Source organism: Lissotriton vulgaris, chromosome 1_1 (genome assembly GCF_964263255.1).
Source record: "Lissotriton vulgaris chromosome 1_1, aLisVul1.2, whole genome shotgun sequence".
Classification (NCBI taxonomy): Eukaryota; Metazoa; Chordata; class Amphibia; order Caudata; family Salamandridae; genus Lissotriton; species Lissotriton vulgaris.
This window is the reverse complement of record NC_141685.1, coordinates 885524712-885542616: the sequence shown is the minus strand read 5'-3', so window position 1 is coordinate 885542616 and position 17905 is coordinate 885524712.

Sequence of the window (17905 nt, the reverse complement as noted above, 5' to 3'; positions counted from 1 at the left end):
GGCATGATTTGAATGCCAGACGAAACACGTGTTGGCTGCTTTCTTTGATCAAGAATTGAAATAAATGGACATGATGTTATAACAACATACCTTGGTTGTTAATAAGGCAGATACATTACTTTGGAAACAAAGTTGGACTTTTTATTAATTGAAAATACTGTGGATCTTTGCAACAATAATTTTTGACTGGTGATAGACTGTAATATATTGACCATTTATTGCTCAGCAAAGAATCTTTCACATAATATCTAACAGGCTAATCAGGTGATAATTCGCCGGCTGATCCAATTTTCCTTTTTTTGTGAATGGGCTTCACTATGGCTCCTTTCCAGGAATCCAGGAGACAGCCTGAATATGTTTTTTTTCTTACCTTTATTTTTCCTTTTCAACAGATGCAGCAGCAGATATAGAAATACAATTAGCAAAATAATTGCAGTAATCAGCAGAGCATTCACTCGTACACCAACCAGTGTGGTACAGAACTTCACTGTTCACAGTAGCACAATGGGATTCTTCGCTCCAACCATTATTGCTTATTTTCTGCATCGGGCTCACTCGTGCTAGTATCGGATTCACTTGGATCACTCTCAAAATATCACACACATTTCCCTATATTCCTTGAGGTCGTCTACCAGTTTATCATCCCTTTTGCTCAATTTCATATGGACTTCTTCAGCCAGTGACCACTCACTTACATCCTGGTGCCGTGCATCAACTGTGGGGGCGTGTTTCCCCATCCATGTTATTGCAGCTCTTCGTTTTGCTAACACCAAAAGCAACTACATTCGTTTGTAAGCCATCTTACACCCTTTAAGCAATGTAGCGGTAAACATTTGATTGGGAATCCAGTACCACTCTGTACATCGCCCCTCACCTGGGTCCAAAATACGTGCACCCTGAAGCACTTCCAGGCTAAGTGTAAAAAATGTGTTCCTCCCTCACCACACTGTGGGAAATTATCAGAATGGGAAGGGGTAATACGAGGAAGCTTCACTGGTGTCATGTATGTGTGATGCAAAAAGTTGTAATGCACCAACTTAAAGAGTGCATTGCAGGATACTGTTTAAGTTAGTCCACAAATGGCGGTCCACGTATTGTCTTCCATGAGTGTTCCTAAGTCTGGGTCCCACGCCGCCTTCACCTTGGGGGGAGGATCAGCGTCATCCAGTCTCATTGCTTTGTAAAGCAAGATCAATCATCGTCCAGCGCTGCAGGTTAATAATACGTCTAGAGTATGTGTCATCTGAGAGATAGATGGGCCATGTCACTTTAAACACTTCTGTCAGTCCCGCATAGTACAAGTAGTGATATTGCCCCAGCGTGAAATCCCCACATGCCTGCTCATACGTACTACATGTTTCACCAGGGTATAAATCAACCATCACTTCGCAGACACCATCTCTCCATGCCTGGATGACATGTGGGCCATCATTTGCATCACTGGCGCCAATATCCATATGGGTAGTTCCCAATGAAATGGGAGGTGTTTCAGGACTGATTCCACGTACAATTGTCAAATGTGTGCAGTGTGGCGTACTATGTAGGGTACGTCATTCGTCACCCCGTGCCCACCCTCCGTGTTACTGGTGGTCTGCCAACCAGAACGCATCCCACCAATAGTCTCTTCTCCCAGTTGTCTCCCTTGTCAAACCACTGGGTTGCGTGTTGTAGGTGTGCCGTGTAATAATACAAGTCTAGCCTTGGTGCCTCCAGCCCTCCCTCCTCGTACCGTTGAGACAGGGTGCTCAGAGCCACTTTGCTACATCAACCTGCCCAGAGCAGAGATGTAAGCACCAAGTTCAGTTGTTTAAAAAGAGTCTTTGTTAAATACCTGGGAATATATGTTACGACACAGCAAACATTATTTATAGACGAAAACCTCATGAAACCACTACAGAAGTTTCGGCAAAACGTCACACATTGGAGGTCTCTCCCGTAGACGCTTCTGGGCAGGGCTGCCCTCTTTAAGATGTTGGCCCTGCCACGGTTTTTATATGCCCTACAAAATACTCCATTTCCGGCCCCCCCCACATATTTTAAAGCAATTGAGACAGAGGTCTCCACCTTACTGTGGGACGGCAGGGTAGCGTGGATAGCGCAACACAAGTTGACACGTAGTTGGTATGATGGAGGGGTGGCCTTGCCTAACATAAAATTGTATTATTGGGCACCACTACTTATGGTGATAAATCACTGGATACATACACCGCATGACGAACCTGCCTTTCGAATGGACAGATTCATGCTGCCTGCGGACCAATTGATGAGAGCCTTCTACACCACTAAAAGAAAGAATACACTCACTGGCCCCACAGCACACAGAGTTAAAATCTGGCATGTGGCGCAACAGGCGCTAGGCTGGGAAGGAGTACTGACGCAGGCTACCCCCCTTTGGGAGACCCAGAAACTAGGGAACTTGTCCAGATTGAAGGGTTTCAAGCAATGGGACCTCATTGGTATAAGCAAAATAGGGGACCTATGGCCAAAAGGGAAGGTGGTGTCCTTTGCAACACTGCAGGAGAGATATGAACTAGCAGGGACCGAACTGACACGCCCTTACAAGTGCCATTCCTCCAGAGACACAATTACCAGAGACCGCGCCCTTAGAGGACATACTCCTCACCGGCCAGATGGACAAAAAGGCCATTTCCCTAACGTACCGGAAGATCATAAATAATTTACCTGATCCAACGACGTGGTCAAAATGGAAGACTCTGACTGGCAGGAGGCATTGGCATCACCACGAGAAGGGGCAATACCCTCCAAACTTAAACTAGTACAGCTAAAGATACTCCACTGCATATACTACTCTCGCACCATGCTACATAAAATTGCCCGCTCACCTGACGCACTGTGTGTACGAAACTGCAGACTCCCAGGGACATTCTACCATATACTCTGGGAATGCCTGCGGATACAGATATACTGGGAGAAAATTATGAATGTGATGTGACGGGCGGGAGGGGTGGAGGTCCTACCAAACCCAAGAAGATGTCTCCTACACATGTGGGAACCCACAGATTTGAACCCGCAACTGCAAAACTGGGTTACATTGGGGATGACAATTGCTAAAAGGAATATAGCAAGGAATTGGGGAACAGATGTACTACCCACATACCAGCACTGGAGAAATGATTTAGATGAGGCAATGGTGGCGGAAAGGGCAGTTTTTACACACAGGGGATGCCCCAGGAAATGGTCCAAGATCTGGGGGAAATGGAACGAATTTAGAGGATACATCGCGAACCCCCACAAACAGACTCAAGCCCTGACACAAGCCCGGGAGGATGGGAATGGAAGGAGTAAGGACCGGTCCGGACACCATAGTAAGACGGGAGGGGATAAAAAGCAAAACTCTGATGTAGAAGCAGTAGGGTGGGACAAACTGATTATCCAAATAGCAAGAATGACTCATTGTACAGGAATAACGGTCAATGTATTAGAATGTGATGTAATGGAGAATGCTTTGATTTCTTATGCAAAATTGAATAAAAATGTTTTTTTTCAAAAAGATTCTTTGGAATAGGGCATAAAGTATTCTGTAAAACATAAAGACAGTGTGGGAGAACCACCATCTTGGACACAGCCACTCTGTCCATCAGTGAGAGCGGCACAGAGTTCCAAAAGGCCACTGATCTCCACAATGTAGCAACAACCATTTCAACATTTAGGTGGAGCAGTTGGGCATTTGTAAGCGCCACCTGTAAACCCAGATAGCGAAAGTGGGCCAGTGCCCAACGTAACCATTGTCACGGGAGGCGTTCTAAAGGTAGTGTTGCCATGGTTGCCAGGGGGAAGATCAAGGTTTTATGCCAGTTAAGGGACAGGCCAGAAAAATCCCCAATGCCATTGAGAAGCTGCAACAGGCTAGGCAGTGCCACAGGAGGTGAAGCTATGTAGAATAAAGCATCATCTGCGTACAAGGATATCACATGTGTGGCTCCACCCACACAAATACCTCAAGTACTTATTTCTCGATGCACCCAAATGGCCAACCGCTCTATTGCCAGGGCAAATAACAATGGCGAGAGTGGACATCTCTAATGCGATCCCTTCCATTGACCATACTCCCGAGCGACTCTGACCCACATGAATCCTAGTGCAAGGGGGTGTACAGAGCAATTTGACCCAGCTCCGAAACTGGCCCTATGCCCAACACTCTCAGCGCCTCCAGTAAGCAACCCCTATCCACTGCACCAAAGGCCTTTTCTAGGTCTATTAATATCAGGGCCAATTCCTCTTCTTTCTGTTTCACTTCGTGTAATATATGAGATAACCGCGGCAGATTCATGCCAGTGTTATGGCCGGGAATAAACCCGCACTGGTCCTCGTGGATCCCGAGGGGCATATGTGGGGCTAAATGAGTTGCCAACAGTTTGCATAGCACTTTGACATCTGCATTGATCATGGTGAGCGGGCGCTAAGTGGCCGGGTCTAGTGCATCGCCCCCAGGTTTTAAGAACATGCATATCTCCCCCTCTGTCATTGAAGAGGGCAATACGCCCTGATCAAGTGCCTCCCTGAACACCTGTAGTAGGGATTGAGCCACCGTAAATGAGAATGCCTGATGGAACTCAAGTGGAAAGCTGCCTCCTCCCGAGGCCTTTGCTCTCGGGAGTGCCTGTAGCACCGCGCTTACTTATTCCAATGATAACTGGGCATCCAGTGCCTCCACACTCAACAGGCAGGGCACGTCAGGGCCAAACCTTCCAGAAGCAGTATGTAGCAGTGTGCTTGGACTGCGGGGTCCACTGTGTACACTTGCTGTAGGTGTCGCTGAAACACCTCTAGTAAGGCAGCTCTCGACACACTGTTGTACCCTCCGGCATGGGCAGGCTGGTCATCAGTGGTGGGCTTTGTTCCCTCTGTAAGATCCAGGCCAGGAGGAGACCTGACTTGTCTCACTCCCTGTGTAAGTATTGTTGGTACTGACAGAGTGTATATTTATCTAGCCTATCCCAAATGTCGCTGATACGTCCGCACACGGATCGTTCTCTGTCTTCAGTGGTCTAATGTATCTGTTCCTCTGCCTGGACCGGCACCAGGACGTCGTCCTGCTCTTTGAGCTCCCGTTGGAGTTGTCGGCAGACCCCACACATCAGTCTCACCCCTCAGCACCACTTTCAGCGCCTCCCACTCCATACCCCTCCTGGACGTCACTTCTGATTCAAATGTCATATATTCAGTCAGTGCATGAGACAATGTTTCCCTGCCTAATAGGTCCTCTAGGATATCAGCCGAGATTCTCGGAAGGGCCTCCATATTTCCTCACGCAGCTAACTGGGGAATGATCGGATAGAAAACGGGCTAAGTGTGTCACTACTATGTCTTCCAGCCTGGGCAGTCCTGCCACTAAGATACTATCCAATCTGCTCTGAGTATTGTGCGTGGGTGAGTAGCAGGTGAATAGCTTCTGTGTCGGATGACACACTCACCATGTATCATTCATGCCCACTTCACGGAGCTTATTAGTCATCAGGAGTTTAGTTCCCTGCTTGGGTGATTGTCTGTCCAGGTTAGGGTCCAGAATGCAGTTAAAGTTCCCCCTCCACAGAATTGGCACATCTAGTACTTGTGTTATTAAGTCCTGCATGGTCTGATAAAACGCTGGATCATCAATGTTCAGGGCATAGGAGTTTAATATGGAGATGTCTTGTTTGTCTAATGTCCTCCTGAGCAGGATATAGTGACCACTCACGTCCGCTTCCATGTATGTCAATGTAATGGTGTCCCGGGGGTCTCCCATATCAACACGCCCCTTGCATAGGTTGAGTAGGAGGAAAGGAACATATGGCCTGCCATTTCTTAGCAAATCTAGTAGCACCCCCAGTCATCTAGGTGTGTCTCCTGTAAGCATGCTATGGATATGTGATGTATTTTCAGAAAGGTGACCACACTATATCGCTTAATACAGGTGCCTAGGTCCCAGACATTCCAGGTAAGGAGCTTAACTTTAGTTGCCATCCCTATATACTGTGTGCCTCAAATGATGCCCTTGCCACTGCCCTCCAACCTCTGTCTGTTCCTGCTGCAAAATACTACATCCAATGAACAATCAATACAGTTTTCCCCCTCCCCCATCCATGGGCAAATGATGTTTAACTGTCCATCTGTAATTGCCCAACCCCTGCTCCAGCCAGGACGTGCACATAGACCGATAAACTCCCCAGCGACAACAGGCGTCCTGGATGGGACTGATCTGCCAATGTAACCAGCCAATGCCTACGACAGGGCAGCAATGCATCAATCTTCACTGTGTACAAAATGCAGGCAGCGGTCAGTTCTTGTAACTGCCACCCCTCCCGGGCTCCCAGCTCAACCATGCCCCCAGGCAGCCACCACACAGTCCTGTAGTTACTCCACACCCGCTGAAACTAGGATCTAAGGCCCAATTACACACATCAGTCACACTACTATAATAGTAAAGAAGAAACAATCAGGAGTTGTCTTGGTCACCGCTCTCACACGTCCTCCATTCCTGGCGCTGGAGGTGGCGAGGTATCAGGAATAACGTCCCCGATGAGCTAAGGGTCACTGGCATATCTCCAGGCTCCAGCACCGATGGAGCAGTGTGCAGTCTGCATTTTTACTGTCCCAGCGTGCATGGTGCCATCCTCTTGTACTGTGACCATCTGTTCCCCCAGCGAAGTCTCAAAGAGGTCTTCCTCAGATTGTCCTTTCCGTCGTGCCCCTCGCCTTGCACGAGAGCCCTATCATCGCCTTTGACCGCGCGTTCAAGGGGAGGGAGGGTATCTGCCCTAACCTCAAACCATTCCCATGCCTCCTCTGGTGTCTCAAAGAAATGTGCTTTGCCTTGTACCAGAATCTTTAGTTTGGCGGGGTACAACAGCATATATTGTAGTTGTAAGGTCCGCAGCTTTTGTTTCACTCCAAGAAATGACGTGTGTAGTTCCTGCACCTGCTTGGTGTAGTCAGGGTACTTGGTGATTTTCCTATCACCACGGCTGAGGTTTTGGCACTCATGTGCTGTACGTAGTATACAGTCTTGGTCGCGGTAGTCAATTTTCTTGGCTATGATAGCCCGCAGCTGGGCCCCCGGGGGAGAGGGGCATCAGCGCCCTGTGCGCCCTTTCCACAACAAAGAAGTCAGTTAGGCCCTGTGGGTGCAGTTGAGTACGGGTCCACTGTTCCATTAACTGTTCCACCAACCTCCCCCCACCCGTTCCGGGAATCCCAGGACTCGGATTTTGCTGCGCGGGGCCTGGCCCTCTGCGTCTTCAGCCTGACACTCCAGTGCCCTCGTGGTCATGGTCATCTGTGCCACCTGCTGTTTAAGAGTTGCCACCTCACCTATTAACTCTGCTATGTCCCCCTTCCGCTGTGACACCTTGTCTGCCTCTTTTCGCAGGTCTGCCCTCAGTAGATTCATGTTAGTCGAGATTGTCTCTATTTGGTGTTCCAGGGCCATTCTGGAGCCCTGTATGGCTGCTAGCAGGTCAGCGCAGGAGAATTGCCCACCTCCGCCACCTTTCCCCTCGTCACTGGCGCCAGTTTGTCTAGTTATCCGCTTTGGAGGGTGTCGAGGTGTGGCATATTGAGTGATAGTGTTAGTGGTAGCGGTGCGGCCGCCTTGTCTTTACCCAGTTTGCAGCTATCCAGGGCAGCCGGTATTTCAGTGAGCAAGTCTAATTGTACTTCCAAAAGAAGGGCAGAGGGGCACCCCGGCCTAGGGCTTCGCTGGGCCCACTCAATGCCCTGTCTCCCATTGGCACTCGGGGCTGTCGCTGCACCACCACCAAGGCTGTCTCCAGCCCAGCCACCTGGGCTCAATCCGACAGGGCTGCTGGGGGGGGAAAGGTCACTCCGGTCCGGTCCTGCTGCACCACCGAATCATCAATGTCTGTTAGCTGTGCACACATCAGGCAAGGTCGTCAGCTGGGGTTGATATGTTAATCTCTGCATGTTGATCACTCCCCTTAAGTCGAAGAAGGTGGTATGAACCTCCGTTGGCCATGGCCATGGCAGGCACGAGAGGGGTAGCACTAGGCTCAATCTGCAATCCTCGGATTATAATGGACTCCTGCCGTTGGTAAGCTATCCCTGTTTTCTGATCAGTTCTGTGCCTCTTCTTGCAGTTTATTCACCAGGCCTGTGGCCTGGAGTCTGACCCCCCTGGTAATGGGGCCACCATATGTCCCAGCGTGCGTCACCTAGGTCCCAGAATTGCTGCAGCACTCGGCGTGGACCCCCACAAAAATCTCAGGGTCCCCCGACAATCAGCTGGGCCACAATGTTGTCGATGCAAAGCTGCCTACCTCTCAACGGGGCTCGCAGCTAGATTGTATTCCCCACATAGGCCCTGGCAGGGCGATGCCAAACATGTCCCCGGCAGCCCTAGCCACATGCCTGGTCAAGACGCCGGCAGGCAAGGCCTTTCTGTTCAGCCCCATACACAGGTCTTCAGCCATGCAACCACGACTGGTAGCTGCCTCTATCTTTCCAGGTGGCTCTCACTCCAGTAGGTTGGCTGATCCGGAGTCAGATGGAGCCTCCTCACCTCTGCCATACAGTAGCCTCAGGCCCATCTCCCCTGGGAGGTGTCCCCCTGCAGGGGATCTCAGGGGTCGCTCCAATGCTGCCGCAGTACACTTCTGTGCGTCGACTGTCACAGGTTCCACGTCAACGGGGGCGATTGCAACCACCAACATCTCTACCCAGCAGGCAGGTCTCACCGGGGTTCCGGCCACGGTGCAGCCGCGTCCACAGGCCGGTCACTTCAATGTAGGCCATGACACGTGCTGGACGTTTCCGCTGAGCCTGTCCTCACCCCACCTGGGCCATAGGGTCCTCTCCTCCCCCGCCGCACGGCTCTATGTGTGATGGTCCATGCATCAACCTCAGCAGCAGGGTAGCCGATGTCTTAGCCCATCCGCTGCCCTCGAGGAAGGCGCACCGTGGCTCTGGGCGCGGTTCAAGCCGTTTTCACAGGCCGCTGTTCATAATGGTGGCATTCAGGCATCCAGCGCCCGTCAGGTGGGACAGGTAACTGTCTGCTATCCACCTGAGATGTTTAGCACTGAATCCCATGATGTGGACGGCAGGTTTAGGTAGGATTACAGATTCGGCCCGGCCTGGAGCTTAAGGGCTCTCATCCTGTTGGCCATGTTGCTTGGCCATGCCCCATAGCCTGAATACGTTACCCACTTAAGGAACACATTCGGAATTAGACCCCACTTCCTGGGATCCTTTTTAAAGATCACAGATAGGTGGCCATCGGGGCCACCTACCCTAGAGGACTTCATATTACTAATTATTTTCGACAGAATTACTGGTGTCTGCGTATTTGTGATATCTTCTACAACGACTTCGTAACAGGATTCAATCTCAACCCAATTTTCAGAATCACCACCACTATAAAGCGATTGAACAAAAATATACCAGTCTTCCTCACTGAAATGTGCCTCAAGGGAAAATGGTGGTGAGCAGGTTATCAAATTCACCAGCCTCCAGAACTGCCTACAATTTTTTTCCACAATGGCGGCCAACATTAATTCCTAATTTAGCCAAAAAAAACACTCTTTTTTTGCTGACACACAAATTTCGATAAGCAATTTTGGAGGCCACCATGGCTTCCCTTAGGCTGTTGTTACTTGGATCTAAATTCAAATGCTGGCGATTCCTATTCGCCACTCTTCTACTCACCCGACAGTCATCATCAAACCAGCTAACTGGCTTCATTATGGTCCTCCAGGATTTTTGCTGTTCCCCCATGGTCAGCTTTAAATGGGATAATAGTAGCCCAACACATCTTCACTTGTCTCCAGATCTAAAGGTTCAAAGCCATTTGATGAGAGGGTTTGCAGGGCGCCATGAGAGGGTTTGCAGGGTTTTCCACTTATAAAAGAGAACAGTCCATTATTAACCAACTTTAATAACTTTATGATACTGATTTTAGCCAATTTTAACCTGTTAACCGCAGCTGTTTTTTCGCGGCAGTGCGGCCGTTTTAAAAAACGGGCGGGGCTGCGTCGGCCGTTGAACGTACGCAGCACCAGCCAGGTAGTGCTCCGAACGTTCAACGGCCAACGGCAGCACTTAACAGGTTAATAATGATCATAGCACTCAAATAGCACACACTGATATGGTGACTTTAAAGAAATATAGTGATTTAGTGAGATATATTAGTCACTTTCTGGAGTTGAATGCCGAGACAGCCTGGACTAATGATCTAGAAGAGGATGTTAAATATGCCTCATGCCTCTGATGAGGGCTGAAAGCTCGAAACCGGTCCTAGGATGCTTGTTTCCAGTCCAGGGAGGACCTGGCCTGGCAGTTCGGGCTGGACTGTTCCCATTGGGCTTAAGACTGATTTGCATATGTCTGGGTCCGAACTGGAATGGCATGGTGAGCAAAAAAACTATGGATTTAGGCCCAGATCTCTGGACTGGGGTGGATGTATGACATTGTTCTGCATTCTGTCCATCAATTGTTCTTTTTGCATTTGTCACCCCGAGTGGGACGGGTATGCCCAGACGTGGGTCCCGTGCTCTCCCTGCCACTGGAGTCAAGCTATCCTGGCTGAGGAAGGCTGAAAGCCCGAAATCGGTCCTAGAATGCTTGTTTCCAGTCCAGGGAGGACCTGGCCTGGCAGTTCGGCCTGGACTGTTCCCATTAGGCGCAGGGTCAGAACTGACTTGCATATGGCTGGGTCCAAATTGGAATGGCATGATGAGCAAAAAAACGATGGATTTAGGCCCAGATCTCTGGACTGGGGTGAATGTATGACATTGTTCTGAAATCTGTCCTTCAATTGTACTTTTTGCATTTACCACCCCAAGTGGGACTGGTATGCCCAGACGTGGGTCCGTGCTCTCCATGCCACTGTGTCAAGCTATCCTGGCTGATGAGGGCTGAAAGCCCGAAACCGGTCCTAAAATGTTTGTTTCTAGTCCAGGGAGCACCTGGCCTGGCAGTTCGGGCTGGACTGTTCCCATTGGGCACAGGGTCAAGACTGATTTGCATATGTCTGGGTCCGAACTGGAATGGCATGGTGAGCAAAAAAACTATGGATTTAGGCCCAGATCTCTGGACTGGGGTGGATGTATGACATTGTTCTGCATTCTGTCCATCAATTGTTCTTTTTGCATTTGTCACCCCGAGTGGGACGTGTATGCCCAGACGTGGGTCCCGTGCTCTCCCTGCCACTGGAGTCAAGCTATCCTGGCTGAGGAAGGCTGAAAGCCCGAAATCGGTCCTAGAATGCTTGTTTCCAGTCCAGGGAGGACCTGGCCTGGCAGTTCGGCCTGGACTGTTCCCATTAGGCGCAGGGTCAGAACTGACTTGCATATGGCTGGGTCCAAATTGGAATGGCATGATGAGCAAAAAAACGATGGATTTAGGCCCAGATCTCTGGACTGGGGTGAATGTATGACATTGTTCTGAAATCTGTCCTTCAATTGTACTTTTTGCATTTACCACCCCAAGTGGGACTGGTATGCCCAGACGTGGGTCTGTGCTCTCCATGCCACTGTGTCAAGCTATCCTGGCTGATGAGGGCTGAAAGCCCGAAACCGGTCCTAAAATGTTTGTTTCTAGTCCAGGGAGCACCTGGCCTGGCAGTTCGGGCTGGACTGTTCCCATTGGGCACAGGGTCAAGACTGATTTGCATATGGCTGGGTCCAAACTGGAATGGCATGGTGAGCAAAAAAACGATGGATTTAGCCCCATATCTCTGTACTGGGGTGAATGTATGACATTTTTCTGCATTCTGTTCATCAATTGGTCTTTTTACAATTGTCACCCCGAGTGGGATGGGTTTGCCCAGACTTGAGTCCCGTGCTCTCCATGCCGCTAGAGGCAAGCTATCCTGGCTGATGAGGGCTGAAAGCCCGAAACCGGTCCTAGAATGCTTGTTTCCGGTCCAAGGAGGACCTAGCCTGGCAGTTCGGGCTGGACTGTTCCCATTGGGCGCAGGGTCAAGACTGATTTGCATATGGCTGGGTCCAAACTGGAATTGCATGGTGAGCAACAAAACGATGCATTTAGGCCCAGATCTCTGTACTGGGGTGAATGTATGACATTGTTCTGCATTCTGTCCATCAATTGTTCTCTTTGCATTTAACTATAAAGAGGCCTCAATGTTGGTGAAGTGGATGATGACGACTGGCAAGAAGCGAAACTGGGCGAAAGCCGGAAAGGTTGTGGAAAATGGGCCGGACCGAGTCTACATCCTGTCTGCGATGTGGGGACCAGGATGGGTCCTTTATCCATGTTACATGGGCCTGCCCTGCCATAATTATTTGTTGGACCGCCATACATGATCTAATCACACACCTCCCACAAACCTCTGAAGCTCCAGACCCCAAAGTGGCCCTTCTAGGGATAATGGAAAGCTGGGCGAGTACTAGACACCAGAGACTGTTTGCCGAAATCAACTACCTGGTTGGCATTCCCAGATGTTTGAAATCCCCAGACCCCCAGATATTCACTTGGCCTTGTGGAATAGACTTTTGCGGCATGTCTGAAAAAGAAATCTACAAATGGTGAGGAAGTGCCTCTAATCACATGGCCCATGGCTTTCACATTCTGCAAAGGAATGTTTAGACTTATGCATAGGAGTTCATTCCTATACTGTAATGGTTTGGGGCAGGTGGTCACAACATGGACTAACCTTTCTAGCCAGCTGTCTTTTGTGTTGCCTGGATGTTCTGTTTGGGATGTATCTTCTGTTTTGTTTACCAAATACGAAGATACACAGATGTGTTTAAAAAAAGCTATAAAGAGGTTTACGAAGAACACACATCACCTGCATTTAACACTGGAGATAGATTCCCAACTCAGAAACCCAAAACTGGAAAGACTTAGGTTTTCCCTGGGTTTATGTGCCCGCCTTTTCTGCATAGGGGGACGAGGAAAATAGTGGAAATTCGGAGCTGATGTAAAGCTGAAATTTCTGATATCCACTAACCTCAAAAGAGATGGAGAATAGAATGAAGAAGAGGACCTGCATGTACTGCGACCAAGGGGTACATTGCTTCTGCTGATGAACCCAGCTGCAGAGAAATTAAAAAGCTTGGCCTTGAAGGGTAATCCTGAGTTGAGGTCCAAGAAGAATTCCAGTATTGCAATTAAAAAAGCAAAATTTTCCCTCATCATCAGTGTAGCAATGCTTCAGGAACTTAGGAAGGTTTTACCTTTAATTGACTATGGTGCCATGGGCATCTTTGTGAATTATGCCTTCCAGAAGGTAATGTATATTCCTGTTCAAGAAAAGGAACGGTCTTAGATCATCTTGGATATTGGCCTTATGCTTACCACATCGGGAAATGTGACACATTAAATATTGCTGGTGGTATTTGCTTTGAGGGGGGCATGTGAAATCACAAATCTTTGACTTATCTCCTTACTCCATCTGCACGATCTCCAGTTGGATTGGTTTAAAGGAAGTATAAAATTCACGTCAAACTTTTGCAAGGAATATTGTTTCTTATAACCTCATGTGTTCTCTGGGCAACTAGTTATTTGTACAACAAACAACCTTGGTAAGGTACTGGCTTTCATACCGCTACCAGATAGAGACTCAATTGACATTTTTAGTCCAGTTGGAGAAAATTCAACTTATCCTTCCCGTCCATCGTGGCTATGACTGTAGAATAGATCATATGCCTAGAGCCACAGTTCTGCACGGTAAAACCTACCCTCTTACTGTGAAAGAAGATGTGATGCTACAGGAGTATTTAGATGACTACTTGCCAAAGGGGTTTATACATCATTCTACTTGTCCAATGGTGACACCTAATATCTTAGTTCCAAGATCAGATGGAGAATATAGACACTAGGTGGATTATAGAGAGCTAAATGCTTTCACCATACAGAACTAAAACCTCTTACCTTTGATATCACGTTTGGTGGATCATAGTAAAACCATTAAAATATTTATAAAACAGGATCTTAGGGCTGCCTATAAGTTGGTATGAGAATGTGTAGAGTGGAAGACCGATTTCAGTACTTCTGTTCAGTTTGACTATTTGGTGATGCTGTCTGGTCTCTGTAATGCTCCAGCAGCTTTTCAGCACTTTATTAATGCAATTTTTGAGACATCTAAGGCATTATTTAGTGATCTATTGGTTGACATCGTAGCATTCTCAGGAGCGCTGGAACTTCGTAAACAATGTTGCTGAAGTATTGCATAGATTAAAGAAGAGTACTCTATATGCTGAACTGGAGTAGTGCTAATGTTATATGTCCACAGTTTCCTTTTTGGGTGTTCGAATTTCAGTATATGGCACTGAAATGGAATATAATAATGTCACTGCAGAAAAAGAATGGTCACATCCACTAATAATAAGACATTCAAAGATTTCTGGGATTTTTCTTTTTTTGCAGGCTGTTACTAAAAAGGAAATTCAAAGGGATGGGGGAGTCTGAACAAGAAAAAACGTTTGAGACTTTGAACTGGGCATTCTAGTCCGCAGCCTCTCTTTGTGAACCATACTACATTTGGTTCCTCATTGTGAAAGCCAATGCTTTTGCGCTGGTGATGTGAGATATATACTCTCAGATGAATCTCTCTACAGGAAAGTTAAATCTGGTATCTTACGATTCTAGAACCTTAATTACAGTGTGGAGAAATTACACAATTCATAATCGGGAACTTCTTGTAATCAAATAAACTTTTAACCAGAGAATAAACTATTTGTAAGGAGGCCAACAAAAAATATTAATTTGGACTGATCACAAAATTGTAGCCTACATTAGAACAATGAAATGTACAATGCTCCATCATGCCAGATGGAGTCTTTTTTCATTCATTGTTTGTGAAATGATATTCAAAGCACAGCATAGACATAGAACACCTGATACATTTTCTCAACAAGATGCAGGGGATTTCTTGACTTCTAGCTAATTTTTCATTTAATTGGTTGAAGTCACTCAGAAGAATGAAGGTGCTTGCATCCTAAAAGCGTTAAATAAGAGTAAGTGATTAGAACTGAGGGACCAGCCAATTAATCAAGCTACTCAATAATGAAGCATCAGGGATCAGTTGTTATTTCGTCTAGATTTACTTTATATTCCATAAAAGAGATGCACCGTCATTTGTTGGAATGGTGTTAGGACGGAAAACTCCCTGGCATGGTGATGGATATATACCCCTGCCTTGAGTGGCCCCAACTGCAATGATATCTGGATTCCTGGTGCAGATTTTTGTTGTCATGGGTGAACACAGATCATGCGCATGAGGAAATGGGGTGTATTATATGGTGTGGTAGTGCAACCTCACTGTATAATATACTTACCAATCTCTTTAGGACCCTTGAGTTTCATCTGTTGCTCAATCCTGGGTAGCTGTGGCAAAGAAAACTTAGGGAAGTGTCAATGCAGTTGGTTAGAAGTACTTGGAGCGACCAAATCCAACAGGGAGGTAGTCAGGGGGACAAGCTAGGTCCTCAAGAACAGTTACCTTCACAGGAGAAGCAGTCCTTTAACAGTTCTAGGAACTTAATCCGCGTTGCAGGGGATGCCTATAGAATGGTTCTGGTGCAAGGGATGAAGGATGCTGAAGATGTTGTGGATAAGACGCAGATGGCAGGGGTCTTCCTGGAGCAATTCCTCACTCCACGAAGGTGATGAGGGGTCCTGGTTGCAGGGTCGATGTCCCACGTAGCCCTGTCCGGTCTGGCTAAAGTCCAGTTGCCACAGGACTACCAGTCACCTGTTGTCACTGTCACAGGTCAATCCATCTTGGGTTGATAACTTTTCTTCTGAGGGTCCCAGTAACTCTCTGACAGCACTCCAGGGCTCAGCAAATGGGGGTGCAACTCTGTGCATCAGGTCTCAGTCCTCGGTATTGTACAATGGCAGTGGTAGCAGCTTGAAGTCTTTAGGCTACTAACTTTCCCCAGCAGGCTTCTTCAGCTGTTGCATCCCTGTGCTGTGAAGTTAAGCTGTTGTATCCCTGTGCTGTGAACAGGAGGACAGTTAGCTTGCCCTTGGTGTTCTCTTGGCTTGACTGTGCTGTGGAGATGACTTCTCCTTGAGCAGGACACAGCAGACACAGTCCCTCTGTTCGCTAGCCACCAGGTGCAGCAGGTGCAGCCTTCCTCAGTGCAGCCTTTCTTTGCCGGTTCTTCAGTGCAGCAGAGCAGTCCTTCTCTCATTATTCCGAGTCGTTGAGATCTTAGGTCTGGGTGCCAGGGGTTCCCGTCTTATGCTCAGAAAATGCCCTCAGGCAGGAGACGGATCATAGCCTATGGCCTACCTGGTTCCCTCCCATCTAGTGTCCACTTCCTCTGGAGTGTGGCATCTGGCTATCCCAGGATGCATCATTCTGCCCACTCCCAAGATGGCGAGACCCAAACTCGGTGTTCAAACCTCCCTAGCCCACCCCTGGGGTGTGGCTACCTCAGGGCTACACGTCCCTGAGGAAAGCAGTTTGGCAACTGGTTTTCCCCCTCTGCTCCTCGTGCTAGCCTGTCTATCTCAATAAAGGGGACAACCCTCCCCCCGGTGTTCCACATCTGCTCTTCAAAGACGGCTTCACCTTTGAAACGTGCTTTTTTGGGGATAACACCGAAGTGGCTTCCTGCAGGAGGGAGGTGATACCTGCCTGGAATGCAATCCCTGGTTGTTCTCCTTCCTGACAGTCGTAGGCATGTCGCTGTAGGAGGGCAGAAAGCTGTCTTGTGGAACAGGCTCCATGTGTGCCCAGAAAGGCACTGGCATTTTAATGGCAACACAGTGGCAGCTCATACATGAACGGGTAAAGTTAATTTCGGCTTGAGGTGCAAGTCAGGGTTAATGTAATGAGTTGTTTGATAACTTGGAGTTTCCACTTTGGTCGTGCCATTCAGGAGTTAGCACAGCTGAAGGGTCAGCGTGTAACCCTGTACTCACTAAGTGGGTGGCCAAGTCTTTCCACAGTAAAATGGTTATTCTCGTGCTTTACTATCAGGACATGTAGAATACATGTCCTACCTGTGTCACATGTTGCATCCTGCCTTTAGGGCTCGGTAGGCATGCTAGAGGGGTAACGTACACACATGTATGTGGAAGCTGTGACTTTGCCTATGCTTTCAATTGTAAAGTTGGGCTAGCAGTGAAGGAATGCTCTACCAGTCTGCCGTAGAGGACTGGGAGACTCGTTTTACTTGGGGGGCCTCCAGTGTGGCACAATCAGTGCTGCAAGCCTTGGTGTACCCCTTTAACTTCCATGCCTTGGGTATCAAAATACAATTTACTATGGACTCACAGGTAAGTTAGCCATTTCCAATTGAGTATAGCCAATTTAACATACACTTAAGGGTCAGAGCACTGGTGCTAAGGTCCGATTAGCAGGCCGCAGTGCACTCTCTGAGTTGAAAAGCCAGCAGCATCAGCCCAAAAGCTTGGTGGTGACCATACAAAAAGAGGCATTTCCTTACAACGCATGTGCGATATGGCTTAGGCCTGTCTCATTGATTGCTGTCTTTTTGGACTGGAAGAGGCGCCAAAAGCGCTACCCTCATAGTGGGGGAAAAACTATTGCCTTTGTCAGGAGCTAATCAGCATGAGCGTTGTGGTGGCAGCATATCATGTAATGATAAGTAGGAGTGAACAGGCCTTTTTACCTGTATCACTAGAACAAGGCCTTCAGACTCACTCATTTAAAGTTTTGCTGCTGTGTGCTTAACTTACCTTGGCCTACATCAGGTTAGCATGTAGTGCTGCGTAGTATGTGTTATATGCATATGCTGGTTATATGTGTGACTGTGAATGGCACAACACATAGAAGAAGTAATGTTGTGCAGTGCATGTGTTTACATGCATATGTTGGGTGTATTTATGCTGTGCAGTGTGTATGTGTTATGTACATGTGCTGGTGTAAATATGCCTGTGAATCGTAAAATACATGAAAAATTCTGGGGTTCATTTTGTGAGGTCTAGGGCTAACTGGAGGTGCAATAGG